We start from the raw sequence: 10898 nt of genomic DNA on the forward strand, positions 1-10898 counted from the left end.
GGAGAGGGAGAGAGGGAGAGAGGGAGAGGGAGAGGGAGAGGGAGAGGGAGAGGGAGAGGGAGAGGGAGAGGGAGAGGGAGAGAGGGAGGGAGAGGGAGAGGGAGAGAGAGAGGAGAGGGAGAGGGAGAGGGAGAGGGAGAGGGAGAGGGGAGAGGGAGGAGGGAGAGGGAGAGGGAGAGGGAGAGGGGAGAGGGAGAGGAGAGGAGAGGGAGAGGAAGAGGTGTCTGGAACTACAGTCCTGATGAATGTACCAGATACACTGCAGACTGGATGCTCCTTTCTCTAACACCATTCTTTTCTGGGAAACTGAGGGCAGCTCTTTTTCTGGTAGCCACCTTTCTTTATTTTGGTTTGGATTTACATAAGATTAGAAGAAATTATATCCATTAGCTGGACCCTCCTCAAGCTTACTCTGTAGCTAAAGCTGACTTTAAACTCATCTGGTTGGCATCCTCCCACCTCAGACTTCTCAAGCTGCCACAGCTGATGATGAACAGAGCACCCAAGATCAGCCTTGAACTCCAGAGACTGCAATCAGACTAGGGGCTCCCAGGCACCCAGGGAAAGGGAATTAATGTCCACAGCCACAATGCTACACCTACTCCAACAAGGCCACACTCCCAACAGTGCCACTCCTAGGCCATGCACATACAAACCATCACAGTCTTGAACTCAGAGATCCCCTCTCTCTGCTTTACAAGTGATGTGAGCAAAGGCATCAGGCACAATCACTTGGCTTCAATAAATAAATTCTTGACTATGGATCTGGTCTAAGATTCTGCCTGTGTACAGATCCAATTTAGCAACACTGTTCAAATCTGAAAATGAGCAGGTGGATGGAGACTCAATTATTGAATCAGAGGCTGACTTTGGCTGGGAGGGTGTGGCTACAAAGGGAGGGTTCAGGTGAAACATACACAATAAGTCAAAGCAGGCAGAGAAACTCTCAGTCTCTTGGAGCTTGGAGTCACAGCCTTCCCCTGCCTGAATATGGTGTTTTGCTACCAGTGTCCAGATCAAGTAAGTCCTTTAGCCCCAAAAGGATACCTCATCCCATGCAAGCTAGTCTAGCCTTGTTATCACTTGAAATTTTGATTATATACAGTATTACATGTTTTTTTCTTCTTTTTTGAGATGAGTTCCTCTAGATAAGATTGCCTGGTCTGTGTCCTAGGTATTCTGTACTTTTTGGCTAATATCCACTTATCAGTTACTATATACCATGCAGGCCATTTTGAATCAGGATGATATTTTCTAGTTCCATCCATGTACATCCAAAATTCATTAGTCCTGCTTTTTAATAGCTGAATAGTATTTCATTTTGAAAATGAGTCACATTTTTCTGTATCCATTCTTGTGTTGAGGGCTATCTGGGTTTTTTCCAGCTTCTGGTTATTACAAATTAGGCAAATTTGAACATAGTGGAGCATGTGTCTTGTGGTATGATGGGGCATCTTTTGAGTATATGCCCAGGAGTGTTATACCTTGATCATCATGTAGAAACATTTCCAATTTTATGAGGAACCACCACATTGATTTCCAAAGTGGTTGCACCAGTTTGCAATCCCACATCAATGGAGGAGTGTTTTCTTTCTCCATATATTCACCAGCATAAGCAGTCACCTGAATTTTTGATTTTAAACTTTCTGACAGTTGTAAGATAGATTCCCAATGTCATCTTGATTTTCATTTACCTGATGACCAAGGACTTTGAATATTCTTTTACATACTTTTTGGCCATTCAATATTTTACTCTGGTTGTATTAGGGCAAGTATTAAAGAAGCTGAAGGGGAGGGTGACCCCATATGAACACCACTAGTCTCAACTAATCTGGACAACTGGAAGTTCCTAGAGGTTGAATTAAGCAACCAGGCAGCAAATATAGGCTGGTACAAACCGCAGGCACTTTAGTACAGCAGAGGACTGCCTGGTCTGGCTTCAGTGAGAGAAGTGCCTAATCCTAGAGAGACTTGAAGCCCTACAGAAGGGAACCACCTTCTTGAAGGCAAGGGGGAGGAAGAACTTAATGAAAAACTGTGGGAGGGGAAATGGTTCAAATGTAAATTTACAAAAAAGATCAGCAGGCCTAAAACTCACTGGGATTCTCCTACTTAGACCACCCGAGGGATGCTTAAGCAGAATATCCAAGTGTGTTCTCGATTACATCCAATTATTAATTGGGTCATTGTGATTTCTGTGGGATATTTTGCTTTATATAGATTCGTTTTTGTTCTTTGGGACAGTCTCACCAAAAAATGTCAGGGTGACCTTGAATTCAAAGCACTCTGGGCTGGTATGTCAGATCAGTCCTTTTACTACTGATCTTTATGTCACTTTTAAACTGGAATTCTTTGGTGTGCTTTTAATCTCAGCAATAGGAAGGCAGAGGGAGATTGGGAGTGCCATACAGCTAGGTATTATATGTGTCTTTAAAAATGGCAAAACAAGGAGCTGGAGAGATGGCTCAGAACACTGAGTGTCCTTCCAGAGGTACTTTGTTTAATTCCCAGTAACTACACGGTAGCTCACAATCATCTATAATGGGATTTGATGCCCTCTTTGAGTATGTTTGAATATAGGGACAGTGTGCTCTTATTCATTAAATAAATAAAAAGATACATAACTAAATAAATAAGGCAAAACAAGCAAATACAAAATACCAGAAAACAAATGGTATTTGCATCTCTTCACTGATCCAGTCTTTTATTTTCCTGGAACTCAGGATGTTCTCAAACTTCTAAGAAGAAGCCTGCATATATATGTATGTATTTATGTATGTATGTCTATATGTGTATATGTGTGTGTATGTGTATATGTTTGTGTGTTTAATATACCTTATATCTCAATCACAGCTTTCGTTACTCCTCTCCTCCCATACATTTCCTTTACTACAACAGGAAGGCAGAAGTTAGATGGTGTCTTAAGTTTGATGCCAGCCAAATTTATTTATTTATTTATCATTGAATATAATCTTCATTTACATTTCAAATGCTAAAACATTTCTGGATTTCCCCCCTCCACTGAAACCTCCCACCCCTCCTTACACCCCCTGCCTCCAGTACATGCAGCCACCTGACTCACTCCCACTAACCCCCACCATGCTCAATTTCCCTTTGTTGGGGCATCTATTGAGCCTTCACCTGACTGAGGATCGCCCCTTCCACTGATCTCCAACAAGGCATTCCTCTGCCACATTTTTGGCTGGAACCATGTCTATCCCTTGGTTGATGGTTTAGTCCCTGGGAGACCTGGGTCATCTGGGTGGCCAACATTCTTGTTCATCTTATGGGGCTGTAAACCCCTTCAGCTCCTCTGGGTCACCCTCTAACTCCTCCATTGGGGACCCCACACTCAGTCCAATGGTTGGCTGCTAGCATCTGCCTCTATATGTGTTAGCCTCTGGCCAGGCCCCTCCAGAGAAAACCGTGGCATGCTCATTTTGGAATGTACTTCTTGTACATAATAGTGTCAGGATTTGGTGACTGTGTATAGGATGAATCCCTAGGTAGAACCCAGATGTCCTTCAACAGAGAAATGGATAAACAAAGTGGTATATATACACAATGGAGCTATTTAAAACAATATAGTTTAAAATAATATTCAGCTATTTAAAACAATGAATTAATGAATTTCTTAGGCAAATAGAAGAACTAGAAAATATCGTCCTGAACAAGGTAACCCAATCACAAAAGAATACACATGGTATATTCACTCACTGATAAGTGGATGTTAGCCCAAAAGCTCAAAGTAAACAAGTTACAATCCACAGACCACAGGAAGCTCAAGAAGAAGGGGGAATGAGGTGGGGGTTCTTTGGTTCCTATGAGAAAGTGAAGAAAATACTCACAGGAGCAATAAAGGAGACAAAGTATGGAGCAGAGACTGAAGTAAAGGCCAACCAGTCAAATTTATATAGCAAATTTCAAAACAGTCATGGATAAGACCGTGTCTCAAAGAAGTAAAAAAAAAAAAAACCAGTAAACAAACAAACAAATAAGGTATTTCTATGTGTTGATTGATACATGGTATAATCTTTTCACAGAACCTAGGATGAGTTAAAAATTTCAGAAAGTAGCCTGACTCTTTTTTATTAAGTGTTTTAAAGAAAAATCTGAATATCACTTGAAATTAAAATTTCTACTCATTTTCTTACTGGCTTTGTTATTCTATTAGTTTTTTCAGGTCTCAGTCTAACTGTTATGGTGCTATAGAAGTAACCAATTATGACATTGAGCTAGTGAGACTCCTGTATTTACCATATGAATTATAATCTCTATCTCATAGTCTCTTCTATCTGCATGGTTTGTAAAGGGTTACAGACTGTGTCAAAGATACTGAAGGCTTACAGACTTTAGTGGGTTTTTTTGTACTCTCTTTAGCTCTTTAGCTTGCAGAAGTCAAGCTTGGGGCATTTCCAACACCCTCTTCTAAAGGCCAGTATGGGTGATAATCAAAGATTAATGTCAATAATTAGTGAGAGGACTTTCAAATATGTTGTGAGTTATTCCATGCAGTGTTCCTGAATAGAGATTGTGGAAGATGGGAAACTGTTTTCCTTTGCTTTCTTTGAAGGCCTGGAAAGTGAAGCACAGTCTATTCATCATCAAACAATTACCCAAGCTTTCAGAGTTGCTGGTGATCCCTTCCCAGTGGGATGTATTCACCCTTTCTGCAATTATATGTGGTCTTTGGGAACTAGGATACTTTGGAGAAGCTTCACACTGCCAGAGAGGATTGTGGCAGTAAAATCAGCACAGGGCAGACCAAGCAGTTCTTGATTAGATATGCTATGGTGTCACAGGCTGAGTAGTGGTGGAACACATATGTAATGTCAGCATTATGGAGGCATAGGCAGGCAAATCTCATTGAGGTCCAGACCAGTGTGGTCTATAAAGCAACTTTCAGAACATTCAATAATACAGGTAGTTCTATAAAGACTCTATCCCTGAAAACAAAGAAAAGAAAACTAAGGGTAGTCAAATAACTAAACTCCTCCTCATCAGTTGTGATCTAGTCCTGACACTTCCTTGTGTAGGGGGAAAGGCTTCCCAAGTTTCTTGTCATTAGTGGTATATTTTTTACCTGCATCACTAGAATGACTCTTCTGCATCTTCAGAAGAAGACACAGTGAATGTTTATTTCCCACCCTCCCTCCAGAAGTGGTCAGTTCAGAGCCTACTGAAGGATGAGAAGTTGGTCATTTCTAATCTCAAGTACAGTTCTAATGTGCTATTCCCACAAATGTTTGAGGAGGCCTTCACTGATGGATGTACAAAGATCTTAAAGGCCATAATACCTCTGTGGCCCTTCCCATACCTTTCTTTAGGAATGTTGATAAATAAATGCAACCTGGAGGCTTTGAAGGGTATGCTTGAAGGACTAGATATACTGCTTGCACAAAAGGATACTTCCAGGTAGGCAAGATCAACTGGGATTAGAAGAAGGTTCTCTGAAGGCTGAGAATGAGCAATTTAGGTAGAGAATATTTAGCCAACCATGGATCAGAGGCTTATGATTTTCAATTTTTTCTTTACCCCACATTCAGAACTGCTTTTCCTTGGGTGTAGAGGATTAGAGGGATGTAGAAGTGTTACCTTAGTCTCAGCTATCTCTGCAAATAATTGCTAATATAGAACACAGAAAACAGTAGACATACCTAGTGATAAATGGGTCTTTCCTTCATTCCTCAAAGGTACAAGTGGAATGAGGTTGGGAATAAGGAGCCTGGAATTAAGAGGAAATAAGACAAGGCTAAAAAGGTTACTCTTGCAAAAAAATGCTATGCATTTACTGAGTATGTGACACTTAGGATTTAATTCTAGGCACAGGAAAAGGCGATGTTTTGGAAGAAAGAGCTGAAATGTGAGATGTGAAGAGAATCCATGTATAGTGTGTAAGATATGTTTTCTTTTATCTTCTAAAAATCACATTCTTTTCTCCCATAGTAGGTGCAAACTCAGAGTGATCAATTTGATTGATAAAAACATGGCTTGTTGGGGACATTGGATGGATCCCATGAAGGTGAAGACTTGTCAGAGTTCATGACACAGAATCAGCCAATGAAGAAGAGTCTTGAATGTGAGGTGAAGAAAGAATTGAAAGTGACAAGTGAACTCCATCTCAGGGAAGGCTGACTTGATGAATCTGTCACATACTTGTTTCAGTGTGCTCAGCAGAGAAAAGATTCCATTCATCTGTGCTGTAGAAAGCTGAAGATTCATGGCTTAACCAAAGCCACATTCATAGAAATCTTCAAAATTGTGTGCATGCAAGCTGTATACAGATGCTTGTCCTAAGTAATATCTGTGTAGAAGACTTGGCTTTTCTTATTTCCTACTTGATACAGATGAACAGTCTTTCCACACTCATTCTAGACCACATCACAGGTACCTTCTTCATGGGTGATTCGAAAAAGCTTGATGAGGAGAAAATATTCAGATTGGTTTCTCAACATCCCACATTCCACTGTCTCAAGAAACTCTATGTACATGAAGTCTCCTGTGTAAAAGGCAACCTGAAAGAATACCTCACATAAGGAAGGACTGAGAGGGTCCACTAGACCAGAGAAAACATATCTCTAATATTTTTTTTGTTTTTGAAACAAGGGAGTCCTTGATGATCTGGCCACTATAAACCTATCACTATTAGAAACATAGCATTTATGAGCAGATGAGCTCTGTGCTAAGATATGTATGCCTATGCATAAATATGCTATTTATTGCTAATGTGTGAAAGGTTTTAAGTCCAGAAACATATTGAGTATATGAGAAATATGCAGCCCTGTGTTTCAAGGTGAAGACAGGAGCATGGCCTTTGGAGGAACAAAACTACTAGTTGTTAAATTTTGTTTGAGACAGGTAGTCTTTCCTACCTGTACCATGTTGGACTGATATATACATTGCTGTGGTCCCCAGAAATGCCCTGAATTGTACCTATGGTGATACCTTCAGACCTCAGACTAGAATCCTGTGAGTTGTGTCAGTAGAAAACAGAAGGCTGTGTCCCGGGATTAACCTCAATATATAATCAGTATGAGTTTGGGAGAAGTGTCACCTGCTTAGCTGCCAATCATATCTTCACCCTTTGCCCAAAAAAGCAATCATTTGTTCTCTGCTCAGGTGCCCGAAGAAGCCTTTGAAGACACTTTGCATCGCTAACTGTGAACTCTCACAGTCAGACTTGGATTACCTGCTCTATTGTCTGAATATTTTTGAGCTAAAACAACTGCAACTTTTTGATAAATATTTATGTGATTTATTCCTTGCCCCTCTTGGGTTTCTCCTTGAGAGAGTTAGAAATACACTACAAAACCTGGATTTGGAGTCATGTTGTTTAGAGGACTCTCATTTCAGTGTGCTGATGCCTACCTTAAGCCAATGTTCTCATTTCAGAGTGGTTGATTTCTATGATAATAATGTATTTCTGCCTATCCTGAAACAAATTCTACACCATATAGCCCAGTTGAGTCAGCTGACTTATGAGCGGTACCCTGCCCTGCTATGATGAGTGTGGTATAATACTATTACATAGATTTGAAAATTTTTGTCCTGAGCTCCTGGATATACTCAGGGCCCAAAGACAGCCCAAGGAGGTCATCTTTGAAACAGCCCAATGCTCCAAATGTGGTAGGTCCTACATTTATGATCTTAAGAACCAATTATCCTTTTATGTATAACTACTATAAGGTTGATTGTGAAACAGAGAAATGGAAGTTTAGTATTGGGTATTGATAAACTTTTAAGTGAGTGGACACTGCTGAGTGGAGCATGGAAATGTCAATCACCTGAAGGTCTGAGACACATTGGAAAGCCAAGATCTTCCTCTGAGCTAATGAATGGATGTTGCATGCAGAAAGTATCATGCACTCTCTTCTCTTCTAGGATTATTGTAGTATGAGTGTGTTACAATAGAGGCAGTGTTTTATGAGCTTGATCCCACAACTGTTGACTGCTTATAATAAATATTTTGAAATTCTTGGTTGCTGGTAGGTCCCTATCAGAGCACAGAGCCTAATCTTTTCCAGCATTTATGTACCCGTGTCTGTTTTTTTTCATTCATCATCACCATAATTATGTCAGTGTTAGATTTGTGAAGTTCATTTCATCCCAGGAACAGGTGTCATTAATGAGATACAAAGAACATGATTTTCCATTGAGCTCAATGTTTGAGAAATAAATTCATATGTTGTACATTCAGTTCACAGTGACTGAGTTAGATATGGAGAAGCATGACATGAGGGGACAGGTTCCTTTAGCAGTTAATAAAATGAGGACCAAGTGAATACCACTTCAAGAACATTTCAGGAACTATGTCTCTGTATTTATCCTTTGCTAGAAGATAATATTTGCAACATATGAATACTCAGAGCTATGATATCAAAATGAGAATGACATGAAGTGACCTTTAGCCATCTATTTATTCATACTTACAGAACAGTTTCTATGCTGACTAATAAGAACTTCAGAGAAATAGTCCTAACAACATCACCTGGTTCCCTCTGACAGTTCCTCAGAGGGGACTCCCAACATTCATGTATAGTGCATCCTAAGATACTGAGGTGACTCACAGGGTTGCAGAAAATAGGATATTCTTTCTGGAAATTACCACAGTCTGCTCTTCAATTCTTATTTTTGACATAGTTGTTGGCCCCTGTGTCTGGATCTATTGCCATGGATCTCTGTCTCACTGGCTTGTTATGGGTCTTATCTTCTTCTCTAGAGGATATGGAGTGCTGAGAATAAATATGTACACCTATATACCTGGCTACTTTCTTTTTTTAAAAAAATGTACCACTATGTTCTTCAGGAGATTCTGTGACTTTCCTAAGACAATTTTAAACCATGAGTTTTTTTTTTTTTTTGAAAGATGCTTATAGAGAACAGAATATTTAATCTCTGGTAGTGTGAAGTGTCTCCAAAGTAATCTAGTTCCCAGTGGCTACATCCAATTGCAGTCACAGCTGGGGAACATACATCCCATTGGGAAGGAACCACAAGGAACTCTGAAGCTTCAGTCAGGTGTTGGATTATGAATAGACTATGCTTAGCCTTCTAGGCCCACAAAGAAAGCAAGGGAAATAAGATTTCAAATTCTCCACAATCTCTATTTATCCAGATACCTGCATGGAATAAGTCACAGCATCTTTGAAATTCCGATCATTAGTTACTGACACCAATCTTTGATCATGACCCATACAGGACTTGTGAAAAGGTTTTGGTAAAGATCAGATCTTGAGAGAGCTGCAGAAGGAGAGAAGCCCCGTGGCCATATTTGCTGCCTGCCGGGACAGAAAAGGGTCACTAGGTACTGTATCACCCTGAGCTTTAGATCTCTGGTGGTGCAAACTGCCAGGGGTCTGCCTGTGCCAAAGATCTGAGCACATAAAAGGTTTGTTTGCCAGCCCACAGGGTGTGGGACCTGTGTCCTGCCCAGACAGGAGCAGAGGAAGAGATTCTCTGTGGCAATATTCGCTGCCTGTTGGGACAGATAAGGGTCACTAGGTACTGGATCACCCTGAGCTTTAGATCTCTGGGAGTGCAAATCTCCAGGGGTCTGCCTGCACTCAGGAACTGAGCACATCTACAAGCCAGTCTGTCTCAGGACCTGTGTCCTATGTGAGAATCAACAGAGGGAGTAACCCCCACCATTCCATCTTGCTCCATAATAGAGCAGACAGAGAACATCTGTTTGATATTGACAACCTAAGTAAAACATTGCTTGAGGCAAAACTGAGCAGGGCTCCAAAGGCACAAAAGAGGAAGGCAGCATATCAGTAAACTTTGCCAGAGGAAACCCAGTCATCCAGTGTTGCAGAAATAACCTTAAAGATCCACAGTAGGTTGAAGCATCAGCCAGTGACAAATAAGACCATCTAACACCTGGGGGAAATAGATGGCTAAAGGCAAACTTAGGAATGTTACTAACAGAAACCAAGGCATTATGGCAGCATCTGAACCCAATTCTCCAACAATAGCAAGTTCTTGATACCCCAACACACCAGAAAAACAAGATTTGGATTTAAAATCACTGGTCATGATGCTGGTACAGGAACACATGAAGGACATACTTAAAGAAATTCAGGAGAAAATGGATCAAAAATTAGAAGCCCTTACAAGGGAAACACAAAAATCATCGAAAGAAATTCAGGAGAATACAAAAGCCAATAAGGAGGAAACCCAAAAATCACTTAAAGAACTACAGGAGAACTTTGATCAACAGGCAGAAGTCATGAAAGAGGAAACACAAAAATCTCTTAAAGAATTAGAGGAAAACACAAACAAGCAAATGATGGAACTGAGCAAAAACTTCCAGGATCTAAATACAGAAGAAGAATCTACTAAGAAAGCACAAAGGGAGATAACTTTGGAGATAGAAAACCTTGGGAAGAAATCAGGGTCCATAGATGCAAATATCAACAACAGAATACAAGAGATAGAAGAAAGAATCTCAGATGCCGAAGATACCATAGAAACCATGGACTCAACAGTTAAAGAAAATGCAAAATGCAAAAAGCTTGTAACCCAAAACATCCAGGAAATCCAGGACAATGAGAAATCCAAATCTAAGGATTATAGGCATTGATGAGAGTGAAGATTTACAACTGAAAGGGCCAGCAAGTATCTTCAACAAAATAATGGAAGAAAACTTCCGTAACCTAAAGAGAGAGATGCCCATGAATATACAAGAAGCCTACAGAACTCCAAACAGACTGGACCAGAGCAGAAATACCTCCCGTCACATAATAATCAAAACCCCTAATGTACTAAACAAAGAAAGAATTCTTAGGGCAGTCAGAGAAAAAGGGCAAGTAACATATAAAGGAAGACCTATCAGAATTATACCAGATTTCTCACCAGAAACCATGAAAGCTAGAAGATCCTGGGTGGAGCTCATGCCG

The 10898-nt window shown here is 40.4% G+C and overlaps 1 pseudogene; it reads left to right on the forward strand.

The window, feature by feature from the left end:
* Positions 1–990: 990 nt before the first annotated feature.
* LOC127680417 (oogenesin-1-like) lies at positions 991–7676 on the forward strand (annotated as a pseudogene).
* The last annotated feature ends 3222 nt before the right edge of the window (positions 7677–10898 follow it).

The sequence above is a fragment of the Apodemus sylvaticus genome, chromosome 3 (genome assembly GCF_947179515.1).
Source record: "Apodemus sylvaticus chromosome 3, mApoSyl1.1, whole genome shotgun sequence".
NCBI lineage: Eukaryota > Metazoa > Chordata > Mammalia > Rodentia > Muridae > Apodemus > Apodemus sylvaticus.